General features: G+C 36.4%; 1 protein-coding gene across 5 annotated transcripts in view; it reads left to right on the plus strand.

The window, feature by feature from the left end:
* Window positions 1-8,986: 8,986 nt before the first annotated feature.
* The window catches only part of mgl (low-density lipoprotein receptor-related protein megalin), a 156,617-nt gene continuing 146,626 nt past the window's right edge, over window positions 8,987-18,977 (plus strand). For 3 of the 5 annotated variants that reach the window (XM_036820933.3, XM_065867706.2, XM_065867705.2), the window contains exon 1: window positions 8,987-9,191. The gene's annotated coding sequence lies outside the window, so the exon portion shown is untranslated. Of the gene's footprint in view, window positions 9,219-13,182; window positions 13,201-18,977 lie in introns of those variants that run through there. The other 2 variants (XM_065867704.2, XM_065867707.2) reach the window with 2 other exon arrangements.

Raw genomic sequence — 18,977 nt, forward strand, 5'->3', positions numbered from 1 at the left:
CTTAGAAGATTTTGATTTTGCTTATTTTATATCTCTCTAAGCTTTAACCAAAAGAAATAACACTTAAATATGACTGTAATAAGACTTTTAATTTTTATATTATCTATCTCCCCTAGCTTTTACCGAAAATAAATAGCAATATTAATAAATACCTTTCGCTCTTCCCCCAGGTTCCATCATCAATCGATTTTAAAGCAAAATACCACTCTATGTAATCACTTTATAAAAATAATACATGAAATTAAATCAATATATTGTATATTCAGGAATTGATAAATTAGTGAATAACTAGCGCAAAAACGAAGAAAAACGGAAAAGCGACTTAAAAATAACTATTTACTTAGGTCCTAGTTGCTCCTCATTTTTGGATGTCGTGTAGATTTGTGAACCAACCACCGCATGGAAGAAGAAACCACCAATGAAGACACTAAGATACAAAACCCACAGACTATTTATCTATAGAACAGAAGAATCCAACTCGATTAAAATGTGGAAATCCTCAGGTGCTTTCGATCTAGATTGTTTTGCATTTTTCATTTTCAATTTAACACTTACCATTTGCAAATTCCATCCCAGACGGATTCAATCAATCAGTGCAATCAAAATCCAAGAGAGTTGACAAATGTACCATGTACCTAAAGTAAAAAGTGAAACCCAACATTAAACTTTAAAGTGGAGAGCTAAATAAAAAATGAAAACAAAATCCCTAGGCTAAGAGTGAACGATTTATCGCCCATCAGCAATAAAACAAAGTGGAAAATCAACTATTTTTGAACTGGGCTTGCTGCTTGCCCAGCCCAGCAGGTCAGCCAGCCTTTAGTTCGAGTAGCCATCCCCGAAATCCGAAATCCGAAATCCGAAGCCCCAATTAAAATAATATACATGCGTAACTGCAAATTGTGAGAAATTGAGGATTTCATCAATTTTATTTCGGGTTTGTGGGGGTAACGGGGTATTTAGAGGACATATTTAGGGGATTTGAAATCACTGAAAGGGCGTCTTAATATTTTCAACATTATGTCATTCTTTTATTTACCAGTTAAATATTTCCCTCGATATATTTATTATTAATAATAATTTAATTTAATATTTTATCAATAAACATTTAATTTGTTAGTAATAAATCGGTATTTAATTAAAATTAATACAGAAGAAATCTACTTTTTAAGGAAAGCTCATAGGAAAAGAGTTTTGAGTTGCTTTAAACACGGAGTTAAATTATAACATTTTAAGACCATCTTTTTTAGTGACTTCAAAAGCCCTAGATAATCTTTGAAATATTGCCCTGCCTAAGTAAAAGTTACCCGAAACCAAGAATGGAAATTGAAATTGAAGAGATCAGCATGCTCTCGAGTCGACGGAGTTTTCTTTTATATAAGTCTCGATGTTGTTATTGCTTATAGAGTATACACATAAACATAGGCTATAACCTCGTCATCATAATAATATTTAGAATGTACATAACAAAATACTGGTACTATTTTATCTTCGTGTTCGAGATTGCGCCTTCTTAGCACTCCAAAAAAATGAATGAAAACTCCCAATATTACAGAAAACAGAAGAGAACATTGAAAAAAACACCTTAAAAGAAAAACCCCCTTCCTCTATTTGGACCTGAGAAAATGTCGCTGGACGACGAAGGAAAAATATAAGGAGACGTGTGTAAAACAAAACTAGACAATTTTTTTATTATTAAACATAGTCAAGGATAATCAACTCGAGACGATGGGAAATTGGGCCGCAGTTGGCGAAAATGATTATGAGAAACCAAGGATGTAAGAGATATATTTATAGAAATGAACTATATGTATACATACGGACAGATTGATTATATGATTATATAGTAACTTATTGTCACAACGCAAGAGCAATCAATGTTTAACTTTATTAAATGTTACAAAGAGTTTTAAATATTAAATATACCTAAAGAAATATATACAGATATACCTATATATTGCAGATTATATTCTATACATATAATTTGTAGGTGAAGCTAAGATGAATAAAATACTAGACGTACTCGTAGTTTGCCATTGTGTTTGCCAAAAAAATCGGAGATGCATATAAAAAGAAGTTGTGTCAGCCAATACAGAAATTTAAGGAAAATTATTTACCAACGAGTTCTGAAGAACCTCATTCAAATTCATCTGTAAATCTATTGTATCCGCGAATTAAATAATCCAGCAATAATTAAAATGTGCAATCCAGAAAAAACTAACAAAGGCCAATAAAAAGCATTTCCCGGGCTGGCACTCTTCATCAATTTTTTTTAATAGTATTCATTTGAAAATCGTTATTTTTGTGTCTTAGCAATAATAATATAAATACAAACAAAATGTGTGTGTCGCTCTGTCTCTGTCTTTATTGTGTTTGAGATAACTCGTATCTTATAATGAATATTATTACTAAAGCAAAAGAATAAAGAAAAGTAAGAAAGCAAAAGCGCAGGAAAGCGCAGAATGGAATCCACATAAGAAATTAAAATTACTAATTAAAACGATTACTTACAGTAGACCTAAGAATACAAAGATTAAATAAAGAAAACGATTTCCTTAAATTTAAATTTAACATGCGATTTAATTTAACATTTTTGTATCATTTTTAAAAAGCTTCACAGATTTAACAGAAGCTTTTAAAGGAGAAGTGTGCTTTTAGGGCGCGTAAAAGCTCTTTGGAAGCTCTATGCGAGTGTTGAACTAAAAAGCTATTTGAGGATTCGAGAATGAGCTTTTAAAGCTCACTTGAACTTAACCTAACTTGTGTTAAACTTTTGTTTTGAATATTAATTTATTGTCGTTAGTTTATGTTTATTGCTGATGCTGCTATTGAAATGAAGAGGGATAGATAGATGTATTATAATTTATTTTATATTATTTTGTAATTATGATTTTGTCTCTCTTTGGTAGAATTGGTAAAATGATCGATATCAATACTATCGAAGGTTTTTAAATTGGGGAAACATCGATGGTATCGTTCAGCAGAATAGTTAATTCTTTCGTACGATTTTTGGTATTTTTGTGCAAAAACAAACAAGCGGTAGTATCGATAGTAGTGGCAACTTCGACAAAACTATCGCCGGAGCCGGCTATCGATGTTTTACCAGCTCTAACTTCTAGCGTTCTGCTGTGCATTGCGACTTTGCCCGCCTCAAAGTACATGCTGTCTCCGCCTTGCAACTTGTGCTTCCCTTAAATGGAAAATATTATTTTAAGTAGTTGTCCCCAAGGAGAAAAAGGCCTCTTTGAGGTCAATTTTCCTATTTTAATATACCTTACAAGTGTCTCGGATTGGTTTGGGACACTTCCTCCGGAGAATTGCCAGAAGTCTTTGGGTCCGGTTCTGTCACTTTGAACCAGTTTAACTTGGCCACGACAGTTTGGGCCAAATATTTTCACTCTGTTTAAGTTTAAAAATTTAAATTTGTGGTGCAGTTGCGCTGTGACTGGCACTTCTCAGACTCCAATTTAACCAGGACCTGTTGATAGGAGAAGAAATCTTTACACAAGAGCTTTATTACTCTATTTCAGTTTGAGCAGGCCACGGAATATTTATTTGGAAATACCTTCGCCCTTAAATGCTTTTAGAGGCTGGATGGAAGAAATATTGTGTAGAAAGATAGCGGGCATTTTTTCCCGGCCTTTGTCCTGGTTCCGCTGGCTGGCTATATAATATTCCATTGGCCTCATTTTGATCTGATATCGGGCCTTGGAGGAGCGATCAGCCAGTTATCGGTTACATTTGCGTGAAGCATTTCTTCGATTCGCGTGCTCCTTCGTTTCTGACTAAAAAAGCAGAGCATTACTTTATACTAATTAATCACTCAATTTAACAATGTAATTAATAAAAAGTCTGCTAGCTGCTATGGGTTTAAGTATGCTTTCCAAATAGCTTCGAAAAAATGGGCTTTTGAGGATCATCACAGGGCTAACGGAAAAAAGCATACTATAACAAACTATAGTAAACTAACCATTTAAAAATAAATATAGCGTTTTTCACTTCAAACGTTTGAAAAATATGGGTTACTTTTGCGTGAAGCATTTCTTCGATTCGCGCGCTCCTTCGTTTCTGACTAAAAAAGCAGGGCATTACTTTATACTAATAAATCACGCAATTTAACAATGTAATTTATCAAAAGTCTGCTAGCAGCTATATGTTTATCAAGGATGCTTTCTGGATAGTTTCGAAAAAATTGGCTTTTGAGGAGCATCACAGGGCTATCGGAAAAAAGCATACTATAACAAACTATAGTAAACTAACCATCTAAAAATAAATATAGCGTTTTTCACTTCAAACGTTTGAAAAATGTGGGTTACTTTTGCGTGAAGCATTTCTTGGATTCGCGCGCTCCTTCTTTTCTGACTAAAAAAGCAGGGCATTACTTTATACTAATAAATCACGCAATTTGACAATGTAATTTATCAAAAGTCTGCTAGCTGCTATTGTCTAGAATGCTTTCCAAATAGTTTCGAAAAAATGGGCTTTTGAGGAGCATCACAGGGCTAACGGAAAAAAGCATACTATAACAAACTATAGTAAACTAACCATCTAAAAATAAATATAGCGTTTTTCACTTCAAACGTTTGAAAAATATGGGTTACTTTTGCGTGAAGCATTTCTTGGATTCGCGCGCTCCTTCTTTTCTGACTAAAAAAGCAGGGCATTACTTTATACTAATAAATCACGCAATTTAACAATGTAATTTATCAAAAGTCTGCTAGATGCTATGGGTTTAGGATGCTTTCCGGATAGCTTCGAAAAAATGGGCTTTTGAGGAGCATCACAGGGCTAACGGAAAAAAGCATACTATTAAACTATAGTAAACTAACCATCTAAAAATAAATATAGCGTTTTTCACTTCAAACGTTTGAAAAATATGGGAAAAAAATGATTTTTAAAATTTATAGCATATTTAAAACATTGTCCATCATATCTCAAATTGGTTCTGTTTCGCAAAAGGATTTCACAATGCTAGCGATGGAAGTCGCGCCAATTTATGTGTGAACTTTTGAGAAACATTTTTCGATATAAATAAATATTGACACTATCGATGCCACTACTGACCTTCATTTTTAATATTTCAACCGTCAAACTCAATAAAAACCAATTCCAAAACTGAGTACAAAAATAAATAAATATTTCTTTATAGTTAGTTTATATTTTTATCTATAATTATATATCTTTTTTTATTTATTAATAGTTTTTTTTCATGTTTTGAAATAGTTTCTAAAAGTTGATGTGGCACCTTGCATGCCCAAAAAATAGATCATCGGTTACAAGTATGTGCTGTGTTAACTTGTCAAAGCTTTCCAATTATTATCATGCACATGGTCCCTCCTAATAATCTACCTTATATCACATCCGTTGTATCCACTAACATTTCCGGAACAATAGTTAAACCAATTTAGAGATGAATAACATGATAAAGCTATGGAAAACCGATTAAAGGGAAGCAAATTTTGTGTATACTAAAGGTTCTTTTAATTTAATTAAGTTTGTAACGAATATTAAATAAGTTATATGAGAATTTTGTCTGATTATATAATACTAATCTTTGCTTTGTTTTTCTTTGTTCTTTGTTTTCAAAATATTTGTTTAAACTTACATGTTGGAAATAACTAAGAACTGTGCATGAAAAACGTATGATACATTTATTTTTGAGTATTATTAAGTGTGCATATAATTTGTGAAAGCCGTGAAATTTTCAGTCATTTATTAAGCAGACAAATCGAGCTAAATTGCGATCAAGTGTCCGACCTTGGCGCGCCGCCACTCGAGAACATGCTGAACGGCCGGTTCAACTTTGGATGGTTAATACATTTATTTTGATTATTTTCGGGCGGGTCACGCTTTCGCCGATGACCCTGGTCTTAAAACGCGCGAGAATCTCTCTGGATAAAATAAATGAGAACTGCACGCTTTGGGTTATGCATGATAATATGTTTGCTTTTCTTGGCCATAATATATATCTTTCGGGAAATGTTTGCAATTCGAAATGGGGATAGGGATTGTGGGGGAGAGGCTCTACCTTTTATTTCATTGAGACACTGGCGATAACGAAATTTCTGTATAACCCGTAACGTTCGGTGATGTCTCTGAACGCGATCTGGCCGGGACTGGAAATGCATTTGAATCGGTATGTATAGGTATGTTTAGGGTATATTTTTTCTACTGGCCACCTGATAGGCGAAACAGCTTTCCACCGTTAAGAGCCACAAATTGTCCGATTTGCTTTCCCAGAATGCGGAACGCCAGAAGGCAGGGAAAAGTTTTTAAGAGCCGAAACAGCTGTTCATTTGGTGACTGACTTGCCGGCAATTACTGCTATTTTTCGCGGAACGAGGCGGGTGCAACAAGGGTTCCTCAAAATAGTTTGGATACACTCAAAAAGTGAATAACAATCCACGACAAAAATGGATTTACTGTAAAGAAACTACTCTTATAGATGATTATATTTGCGATTTATCATTGAGGTAATAATTTAAGCATTGCATACATTTTATAATATAATTAATATGAGTTATATTTGTCTACACATTTTTCCACTAATTTTACCTATATTATCTGAACAGTCAATTTTTTTATTTAGTATTAACTACCACACATCATTTTCATTTAAAATTTAGTAACTAATTTAGAGAATGGAACACCTAGCTACTGTGGCCCCCGACTCCTTTGTTTTTATTAGATTTCTCCTTAATCCCCATTTCGATCAACAGATTACTTTATAAAAGAGGACTACGAACTTCCCAGAGGACACAGTCAACCTGTTGCAGTTGCAACTCGAGCCGCGTTCGCCGCAACGTCATACATGTTGCACGTTTACTCAATATTCATATTCCCGATGTGCCGCAGATTTCGCCTTTAGAAAGAAAAATAAACAGAAGTCCCCTCCTGAGAAGGTATAATTTATCAACAGACAGCCGACATATAAACACACATGTCTATGTATACACCCGAAAAAAATCGTCATCAAAACGCCCCTACTTACACCTAAATGAATTATTAAAAAATATCATATAGAATGGAAAACAACGCACGTCATTAAAATGACATAAACTTTGAAGGACAACAACTACAGGCTTATATCTATATTTTTATTATTTTTTATAAAACTTGTTCACTGTTCGTTTTTTGATGAAGAACCCCGTACCAACGAAGAACCAATCGAGACGCAATACAATCAAAATTGATATCGATTACGATTAATATCGTATCTCGAGCTTAAGCAAAAAATCCGATAAATTTTTGAGGAGATTATGTTGACTTCATTCCTACCATCTCATCGCAATGCACATTGAAAGTTTTTTTTTCAACACTCCACGGTCGTCTTGATGGAACCTACTTATGACCAGGGTTCAAAGGACGAGTACTTTCTGTATCGAAGTAACCACGGTTGGTATCAAAAAAACACTATTTAGATTCGATTCGATTATTAAGATTTTTCATATAAGTATGTAGTATGCTTTTGACCCTTACTTAGGATCAAATCGAATCCAAAAATTTGATCCTAAGTGTAGTTTCATTTTCACCCACACCTATTAAATTGACACTCGACGATTTTTTTTTTTGTGTACATATGTACGGTGTATGTACCCACCGACTCAGCAGCTTAAGTAGCTGCTCTAAATAATAAATTCAATTGTAATCAGAATCGTTTATGTAAATATTCAAATCGTCAATTTGCCCGGGGTGCCCGGGGAATTGTCCACCAATAATCCGCAAGGCGGGGGGTGGTGGGTGCGATGTGAAGATGGCGGGCAGATGCAGATAAGCACCCCATTAAGCCAACAATGAACTCAACAAGTTGTTCTGGAAAACTGTCAATTAGAACCACGCACTGTGGCAGCAACAATTTTCATTTTCCGAATAAAAACACAACATGCAACATGTTGCACTAGGGGTGGTTCACAGGTGTAGATGTAGAGGGGGCGGGAAACCGCTTTTGTTGAAATATTTTTGGGATTCAAGGTAAACCAAAATAAATGTATTAAGAAAAATGTTTCAGTGTAGCGAATTAGTTTAACCCTTATATAGTCAACCAATGTGTACAACAATTACGTTACTCTCAAATAACTGTCAACACTTATTTGCATAGGAACCGAAAAAACACAAGTATTCTCTCTTTCTAATCAGACTAGTTGTAATCTCTTAAAATATGATATACATACATATGCACATGCATAGCTATTCTATTTTTATCTCACAAAGAGGTGAGGTAAGTGAAACACTGAAACAAACCAGAAACAAAAACAACGGTTCTTGCTTAAGCGTATACATATATAGTTGAATAAAAGAGAGACCTATTATAAGCATTGCGTTCCGTTTCGTCTCCTCTTTCCTTTTTCCCGTAATTTTACGTTAGGGAGAGTCATTAATGAATAATATTTTTCTTATATCTGTGTACAAATCGAATATTTTGGGTTTTGTGTGTACAATGTAGACTGTACATATGTACACTGATAAAAAGGCTGGTCAATTGATCAATTTCGTGGCCAAATCATTTGATTTTTATCGAGTGCAGTTTTTATTCATTTTTAAACACGGTGATAACATTTTTTTTACATTTTTACATTGACTTAAATATTTTAAAATTAAATATGTTTAGTAAAGACTTTTATTTTATTTATTAACTTAAATTAATAATAAAGGCTAGTATATAATACTAAAATTAATATTTGAAAAGAAGGGTCGCTAGAGTCTTTTGGTCGATCGAATAATAATGAAGACTTTTTTTGTACACGAGATTCTTTATTTGGTAAGCATATTTTTAATTTTACTACCCCTTTTTTTATCAGTGCATGTTGTAAAACAATAAGATGAATGGAAATTGGTAACGAGAGAGTGTTACCACTGAGCAGCGACCCCCTTGCGAGCGAGTGCGAGAGCGAGCGGCGCTCCTGGTCCGAGTCGCGGTTGCAACGCAACATGTTCGAAGTTCGACGTTCGACGGCCGCACCACGTTCGCAGATCGCTGGCTGCCTCCGGTCAGTCGCTCGCGGAGCGTCGAACGGTCAGCAGCCAGCGCGGCTAATAACATAATAAAACAGGCAACTTAGTTGTTGTTGAGTGACAGTGCGATACTGACTTTGATCCGAACCCGAATCCGAATCCGAAGATCCCACAGATACGTCCAGAGCCGAGCAAAAAAAAAAAACGCTGCAAGCGGAGCTACTATTTAAACAAAAATTCCTGTGAGTGTTTCGAGTTATTTTTTTCAAGTGAGTGCGGTAAATATTTCGAGCTTTACTTATTTTTTTGCTGTGCCTTAGAAAAAACAAATATTTGAAAAATTAAAACCAATCAGTGAAAATCGAAATCGCCAAATATATCGAAATAGAAAATATGGAAAACAATTGGAATCGCTGCAAAAACGCAGGCCAACGCAAAAAACAAAGGGGGCAGACAGAAAGAAAGCGCTTTTATTATTTTTATTTAACGATTTTTCTTGCAATTTTGCCGTGGTTGCTGGTGTATTTGTATTTTGCACACTTTGTTGTTGGGTCAGTTGGCGGCTTTCGCCACTTTACGAGCAACTTCCTTTTTTGGCCAGAGGAAAACCAGTCTGGCCAAGAGACCTCTGGCCGAAAGACACTGCGAATGTAAACAAAACGTATTTGTTTATGACTTGACCAGGATAAAACCCAAAGCCCAGACCCTCAAAACTCAGAACCCATTCCCAGAAACTCAGAGATTCTTAAGTTCCTTTCACCGCCCTTCTTTCCCCCCGGTTAAAAACAAAAAAAAAAAAACAAAAACACCCGGTGAAAGTTTCCCAGTCACAACTTAGAACTCTCTTCATTTTCGGGTTTCTTTACTTTTTTGCTTGATAAATGAGTCGCTGGCATGGCCCCCGGGGCGGTAAATCATCTCTGCTTGTGGCACTGACAATTTCACAAATTTATATATTTGCCACAACACCGAAACACTAACACTCGCAGTCGAAAGTTTTCCACTTGGAGAGCCAAATTTGACTAGCTGGAAAAGTCTGCGCGACTAAAGTGGAAAATTGGCCAGAGTTGTTTTTGCAACGCAAGACAGAAAACCCATTGAGGATATCGGAAGTCCCACGGTGATATTTCAAGTTCGGATATTCGAAAATGCTTCGAAAGCCCATAAGACACAAGATATTGTGAGCAATTACCATTTCCGAAAACAAAGTATTATTCATTCAAATGGAAAGTCCTCTGTTTCATTAACGTTTCTGGTTGTATATAAAAAAAATGTACTTCAATTACTCATACCGCTGAAGCTATCTGTTGGTTCTTTAAAAATTATGAATAATATCGAATATTTTAATACTATACCTTAAAAGAATTAAGAAATATTTCAAATACTTCTGAAAATATTTGGGAGATTTTACAGAAAGAAGGTATAGCTGTTTTATTTTTTAGATAGATGGTATTTGAAACTCGCAAAAAGAGTTAAGAGTTAACAAATATTTTAAAGACTTTTTAAAATATTATGTGATTTCTCAAGATATTTAAACACTGAAGGTATTGTAGATCTAAGCTGGACATATTTCTAGCCATGCAAAACTGTCGTATAAATATACATAGATGGAGTTAGACTATACAAACTGGAAACTGGAGCCACCTCTGGCTCCTATTTTAACTGGTTCCCCCGCCCGAGAATTCTCCATGTCGGCTCTATATTTTTCCTCCGCTTTTCGCTGACTTCGCCACTCATATCGAATGGCAATCTGGAATATGCCAGGCAGATCCAATTGCATGCCACATATGCAGATGTAATGGGAGAGTCGGCCCACTAGGCCCACCCCTTGCCACACGTAAGCCCCTGAAAGCCCCCTAGAGCCCCCCTGAAAATGGGACCCCCTGGCCCCCGCCAACTGTACCGCTGATCTGCTTGCCTCATTGCCGGTTAGAAAGCCAATGGAACGAGTTTCGTTGAGTGTGCAACTAATTTTCTAAATTGTTGTCGCTGCTGATCGTTGAGCGTGGCAAAAAATACACACATTATTTATATGGCCAACGTCGCACAAAGAAAATACCTGTCACCAAAATTGGTCATCAATTTGGTGTCTAGAAAAACGCTTTTATCAATGACGTTTCAATCAGATCTCTTCTTACAAATGTGATAAATGTTATAAAAAACACGTTGTGGTCTTAGTTTAGGGTGATTTCATTTTTGTGGAACGTGTTTTAATCTTATATTAATTATTTGTATAGTATGCATGATTCATAAGCTATTTTGAAAAGTATTTAAAATATTTATGACATTAGTTGTACATTTGCAGGGTCCACATTTTTGTATTATGTATAATCGGCTGTTGAGCCCGTCCAACTTTTTAAGTTTTTGTATAATATTATAGAAGTACACAAATGTTTTTTAGTGTTTCTGATATATTAGAAAGTAATTAAAGACCATGGTTACTTCAGTTTATAAATCTCTGTAAGAAGAGAGCCTGCAGAGAGTGGGTGACATTGTCAAGATTTTAGATCCGATACCGCTCATTCATCATTGCGAAGATCGAACTGCCATTTATGCGATTGATTGATTGAATTTTAATAAAATCTTTGAATTCAGATTTTTTTTTTTGATCGGGTTTTTCTTGGGAGTGCGTCGTCATCATTTAATGGTGTAGTAAGAAGAAGAACCACCAGAACGAACCCATAGAAGAAGAACAAGAAGAAGCAGAAGACTGGGAGAGAGGGCTATGAAGAGAGAAAGAGAAAGAGAGAGAAGTTAATGGATTAGGAAGCGAGCACAAAAGGCAGGCAAGAAGAAGAATCGAATCTCGGCTTGCGACACTCGCCCTCTCCCTCCCACTCCCACCCGAAGAAGGTGGCCAGAAAGAGAGGGGGCGAGAAGAGGGTGAGAGCGAGAGCAAGAGCGGAATTTGATGGCCAAAGGAAAGGTGAAAAGAGGCAACTTGGCTTAGACGATGATGATGACGGTGGCTCTGAGTGTGTGTGTGTGTGTGGACAAACAGGTATTACACACACAGACTCACACCTGTGTGGAATAACTAAGCAGCGACCCGATTTTCAAGAGAGAGAGAGAGAAGAAACAGAGCCAAGAATCCATGCCATGCGCTTGAAAAGTATTACAAATCTATAACAAATCTACCACGATCTTCAAGCCACCAGAGATAATAATAAAGATGAAATTGGTATTGGTATTAACCAAATATTTCCAGTTCTCAAAAGTTGGGATATAAAAAGAAGTTGTTTGGGCCATTGTTTGATAGGAAATTAAGAAAATCTCAAAAAATCTTATTTCTATGACATCCCATTGAACTCTAAACATTTCCTTTTTTTTAAATAATATGTCATGTGACTCTTGTCTTTAAAAAATGTTTAAATGTCATTAAAAAACTCAAATTTTTTTCATTTATGCAAGAAGATATAATTTGAATTAACAAAGTTTGATCAATTTTAGTACATTTGTATGTTGATAAATAACAGCTTGAAACTCTTAAACATTTTAATAAATTATTCGAAAAACAATTAAATACTCTGACAGTATTTAGTTTTAAACTCTTTTTTTTATAAAAAAATATTTTCAAAGTGCTTATAAAAAGTTGCTGGCTCTCCTAATTAGCTATTCCAATTCCGATTGATGGAATTCTATTCTTAAAGAGTCTTAGCCCTGGATACATATACCTAAGCTATATAGGCCGAAAATCGGTATGCAAAAACAAGAACAAGTAGTCATCATATGTAAAACTGTTCTCATTAAGTTCCCGACAGATCATAATGATGTTTCGCCCCTTCTCTGTCTCTCACTCTCGCGCGCTCTGTCGCCTGTGTACTTGTATGAAGAAAAAAAACGATTTTTTTGTGATTTTGCCGGTTGCCACACCTGAAATTCAACTCTCTCTCTCTCGCTTGCGCCAACGCAGCAACAAGAACAAGAACGACCAAAACGAAAGACTTAAACGACATACGTGTCTCGCGCTGACGTCGCCGCTCTTCCTCTCTCTTTCACCCGGCCTCTCTTCCTCTCTTCCTCTCTCTCGCTCACCGATTCCAGTGTGTGTTTTTTTTTTGTTTTTCAGTTGGTTTCCAAAGGCGCGCCGTCGCAGTTCGAAAAACGCGGCTCCCGCCAGCAAAAATACAACCGCAATTAAATTTAAATAACTACAAAAAAAAATCTAATTCTAAAAAACGGAAGAAAACGTTCGTTAAATAAATCGAGATAATTAGAAACAAGAACGAATTTTTTTCAAGTGCTGCCAAAGTTTGTGTTTTTCATTATTTTCTGTTTTTGTGTTTGCCCTTTTGCCTGTTTCGTTTTTGGTTTCTGTTTTGGTTCTGTTTTCCCATATTTTCTCTATTTTACCTGTTGCTTTGGCCTGCAAGAAAAAACAGCAGCAAGAAAGCAACAACAAAAGGATCTATCAAAGAAAAATGAAAGAAAAGTGCTAGTACAAGGATTTTCGCTCTCTCTTGCGCTCTGCGGCTCTCTCGCTCGCTCTCTCTCTCTCTGGATTACGCTCTTCATTTTGCCAGTGACAGGTAAGCAAAAACAATAACAACCAGAAAATCAGAAAAAAAGAAAAACAATTTTCTTGTAATTTTAATTGGAAAACGTGTTACGTTGCTCACACAAAAATGTGAAAAACCAACTAAGAAAATCTTTTGGAAAATGTTAGGCAAACGAAGTCATGTGAACTAGAAGAAGTTGCCGGTCGAGCGGTAAATAAAGCTTTTGCCCCCCAAACACCCCCATCTGTGGAATTTTTCCGTACCATCTGTAACTCGGGCCCTATAGGTATTCAATCAGCGAGTTTTGGTATGCAATATGGTTTTTTCCTCCGCGATATAAAAACTCTATTTTCTTCAAAATAAATACTTGCCAACTCGAATTTCTCATTTATCATAATAAGCCTATACAGCACCTAAAGCGGTGCAGTTTCTTTTAACACATTTCTTGGAAATTATTTTGAAAAACATTTCGGTGTACATAGTTATCTGTCTAATTTTCTAGAATTTAAGAGGAAGCTAAAGAAGTATCTTCCAGTCGTTTTTCTAATTTGTGGCTGCCTGCTTGTTTATTTTTTGTTCTTCCCGCAACTTCAGTCGCATTCCCTTAACGCTCATCAACTCGTTTGTTGTTGGGCTGCATTTTCTGCGCTTTTCAGTTTGGCCCACCCCCTCTGGGTTTTCCGACCCCCCCCCAACGCCCCCAGGAACTTACTGATTTTCCCCTTTCGTTACGTCTCATTGCCTTTTTCTTGTTCGCCGTCCTTTTCCTAGGGCAATGCATTTGGAACTAGATCTTACAAGATTTTTTTTGAGGGGAAACCAGCATCTTTCTATCCCGCCTTTGATATCTTCCCTCTCGTTTGCACAGTGTGTGTGTGTGTGTGTGAAATGTTTTTGTTGTTTGTTGCCGCTGATTAAATTGTTTGAGAACTTTCGTTTATAACTTGATGTGCCACCCCGCTTTCGCCTTCTGCTTGGAAAACTCGCCGCCCACCCGGCGACTTTCGCCCGGAAAATTCCTACCACCGACCACCGCCCACCGCCCACCGTATTTAGTTTCATTTCTGTGTGCAATTAGGCAGCATTTATCTCGTTTAAATTTGCGGCTGTTTTCGAAGCTCAGCGGGTCCCGCTTATCAGAAAAACCCAAACAAAGCACAAAAGGTACGTGGGCGGGGTACAGGGGGAGAAAAAAGGCCAATATAGTCAAGTTTCATGACAATTAATAAGCAACTTCAGCATTTTCAAAAATTATTCAGACTTAAATTACACCTTTAAGCTAAATATTTACTCAGTAATTCAATTTAATATAATAATATAATATCACATATAATTTTTATTAAGCCTTTTCCATTGTATATAAGCATTAAAGTAAATTTCTAGATTCAACAAACTGTAGGTTGCGTGTATTTCGCCCAGTGCAGGCAGTCTAGAGCCTGATGAATGCCTGGCTAAATTAAACTTAGAACTTTTTAAAGTCTCTAGAAACTTCAGATCTGAAAAGGAGATGTATTTGAAGTGAAAAAGATTAAGAAAGATGAGGGAGAACCGAACGAATTTTAATCAAGAAACTCGTAGGCTTTAAGTGAAGATACATATCCCCAATTGTTGAGTATTAATTATCAGATGCATGCAATTAAATTTGCCTAAATTGATAATAACCCTTTTTGCCAAAGCCCTAGAATCCAATTGAATCATTGCTATGCTGACTAAGTCCTCAAAACCTGACAGCTCATCTGCCCCCCTTATAAAGAGATGGGTCTCCATAACAGACCTACTTACTCAATTGTTTCTCGCTCACTTCACATGGCAGCCACGCCCCCTTTTAGGGGCCGGGAGGCACCTCCGTCAACCTCCAACCTTCGAGGGAAGGCTGAGGCTCAGGCTGCTCGATTCTAATGCATTTCCAAACCCTGATGGCAATTGAAATGCTGCTGCTGCTGCTGCTGCTGCAGTGGAAGAAGCAGAAGGAGCTGCAGCATCACCAGAACCAGAAGCATCATCATCGTCTCCTCTTGTTGTTCCGTGTGGCATGTCATCATTAGGATGTCGTCTGTGCTCTATAGTCTCGGCTATTACCCAGTGCGAAGAGGGGTATATTCGGGTGGTCCTTAAAAATAAAATATAATTCACTTTTGCATATATCTTAAATGCATTTATTTTTAAGGGCATAATGTTTATAAATGCAATATTAAGTATACATTAAATAACACCAAGTAAGGGGTACCTTTTGGGCTGCAAAAGTCGCTTCACCACCTAGGTACTTGTAGTACTTGGTCCTACGAGCCGGATACCCTCAATACCCCCGATTCCGACCCCTGACCCCCGTTTTCTGGTGCTGCTCTTCTGTTTCTGCGGCGGCTCTAATGCATTTTTCATGCATACATTTAGCAAACGTTCGCCAATCAGACGATGCCGCTACTTGATGCCTGCCTGTCTCCTTTGGAACCCCCCCCACCAACCTACCAACCTACCAACCGATTTTCCCATGCCCACCTGTCTGTCCGTCCGTCCGGAACTCAACTCGACTGCAGTTTTTTGGTATTTGTCATGTTGACAAATTGCAATGCCAACCAACATATGTGGAACTATTCGAGGTAACGCAAGGATATCGGTGGTGGGGGTGCCGATTGAGGGGCTGCCGCTCTCGAAAGTCCCAAATCCATATGCAAATGCCATTGACAGGTGGGCAGGCGCAGGTAATCTGCATGACAATCTTTTTTTTCTCTTTTTTTGGTCCTGTTTGCATTGGCCTAATGCACCGGGAGAAATCCGGTCGTTAATTGGCCCTGGCTGCAAAGTGTTTGATTGCATTACTTAATTGATTAGATTTAATTAGAAATTGGCATTGATTGACACTGCGAAATTGCCTTGTTTTCAAACGGAGAGAGTTGTTAAACGCTTTTCGAGAGCAGCGATTTTTATTGTAATCTTTTAACTTGTATTTTCTTTTTGTTTTGGAATTATAAAAATGTTGTCTTAATTTTTTTTGCACTTCTCTTACAATTTTAAACAGTATTTCCTCATTTGTTCTCAATATGTGTTATTTTCAATTTAGTTATTTAACTAGTAAAGCTATAATTTTTACATTAATCTTTAGCCTTGTATTCTGGTATTTTGTATTGAAATATTAGTATTTTGACATGATTTATTTTGGTATTTTTCCAAACTCTTTTAGTATTTTTGCGATATGGGTTTTCAGGAGCTGTGATTTCCCTTATATTTTTAATAATTCCTTCAAGATAGGTTTCTTTAAATGTAATGATCTTTTTTTTACCGTGTAGTACGGAACAGAAACAAAATTAAACCTTCATTGGGAATAGAAATTTACCGATTCGAGCCCATTCAAACTCGATTGTGCTGGGGAACTCTACGTTTAGAGCATCGCTCCCCGTGTGCGGGTGTGTCAGATTTGCTCCTGAACAATTGCATTTTAATTGCAGTTACAATTGCAGCACTTTCGCCCCGATATCTGCGCAGATTCGGGCCCAAAATGCTAATCAAGTTTTTGGCCGCTTTCCGCTTCCGCAGTTGATTTCCATCGGTTAATCAACGGGGCACAACGCATCGCATCGCATCGCTGTAATTTCAGTTTACGAGAACGTGCTGATTTTCGTGTATTGCATTTATCGGCCGTATATGTTTCGTGTTTTATTCCATTTATTTATCTTGTGGTTTTCGCCCAGGCCTTGAAACTGGATGAGATCATAGCCCAGGCGTTCGGCCGTATCGAAATCAAACAATAACTCTGTTTGTTTTTTCAAGGAACAGGAGAAATCCCTCTGGCTCTTGGGGGAAAATAAATAAACAACAGAAATTTGAAATCAAATTGCCGAAACGTGAGAGACATTTTCAAACCGACACCGTAGATAATTTTTCAAGAAAGCCCTCGTTTGTTTTTGAGGAAGTACTTAAAAGATTGCCAAGATTGATTGAAAGGTACGAGAGATATTGTTTTTTATTTTGTGACCTCGAAATTGGTGGAAATATCATTTGCCCAGCAATGGTTTTTGCACATTTTGACCCTGAACTGCCAAAAATAAGATAATTAATCGGAATAGAACTACCAAAATATATTAAAAAAATATCATCGTTAATTTTATTACCTGACAATTAAGTTTATCCATACATATAAATATAATCTTTGTAATGTACATTTTAGGATTGCAAATGATCCGAAAATGATATTGAAAAATCAAAAACAAACAAACTTCTACTAAAACATGATATTTATGTACCACTAATTTATTAAATCTTTCAACACTTGGGACGGCGGTGATTTATTTTCTTCCCAAAGCCAGTTCCGTTTGAATAATATAATATAACTACTCCAGGGGCAGCAGATAATTAAGTTTTTATTAATTAGCAACTGCACTCGGGGTGATGATGTTTTAGATACTCACGTGAAGCATCCGTCAGATTGTTTTCCAGGAATACTCCATTCTATACAGATAATTTATTTGCTAATTATTTAAAGCCACAATTTGCAAATAATGTGTGGATACAATCGAACAGCATATACGTCGTATATAGTTATAGATGTTCGAGTAGAAATTCCCCCGAGCCCAGAATTATTCCAGTTTTTCCCCTCTTCGCCACCAATGGGGATTTCGCGGGGTGCCCAGGTTCCGCAAAACAGGTATCGAGGCTTCAAAGTAAAAAACGTATATATATATATCTAAGGTTGAGAGAAAAAATCCACTACAGCAAACTTAATTAGAAACAACACCAACGACTGCGGCGAGGCAAATAAAAATTAGAAATCTTGAAATGTTGCTAAAGTTGTTGAGCATCTGTAGTGGATACGTGGCTTTGGCGGTTGTTGTTATTCTTATTTCTGATTCTCTTGCAAAAAAAAAGGTTTATAAAGAAAAAAGCAGCTTCGAGTCGCCGGCCAAAGTCATGTGAATGGCTTATGCTAATTTTATTTCATTTCTCTGTGGCTTTAATTGTTGGCGGCCAGCGAAGATGGGCCGAATACTTCTAATGGCAATGATAATTTGGGTATAATTATTTTCACCCATCTCCCAAACGTTTTCTCGCTCTCAGAGATCGACAAATATAAAGAAATTTGTAGTCTTTGATGTGTCAAAGTCAAGATCTTCCCCAGAGATCAATAGATTGTATTGTTTTTGTCGAACAAAGTCAATAATGATATCATTATCAGAGGCTTTCAGTTTTCAAAAGATGACTAATGCGATCTGGTAGTTGAGGGATTTCAGTAGCATTTTTCAAGTCAGCTTATTTAATCAATAGACTTAAGATCAATTCTAATACCAATATGCTATCATTTGTTTTTCGATAACTCAATGGCATTGTTATTGGGTTAATGTAATCTGTCAATCAATTATTGGTTATGTTTAACTTGAACTCAATGGAAATCATGGGTCAATATGGGTAAAAACCATATATGGGACAGATATAGAAGGGGATATCATTTATAGTTATAGGTGAACAAATAGTTAATCGATAAGTAAAACACACACATTAATCGAAATCGATAATTATATTTGGGTGCAATAAATTTAC

The sequence above is a fragment of the Drosophila suzukii genome, chromosome X (genome assembly GCF_043229965.1).
Source record: "Drosophila suzukii chromosome X, CBGP_Dsuzu_IsoJpt1.0, whole genome shotgun sequence".
Classification (NCBI taxonomy): Eukaryota; Metazoa; Arthropoda; class Insecta; order Diptera; family Drosophilidae; genus Drosophila; species Drosophila suzukii.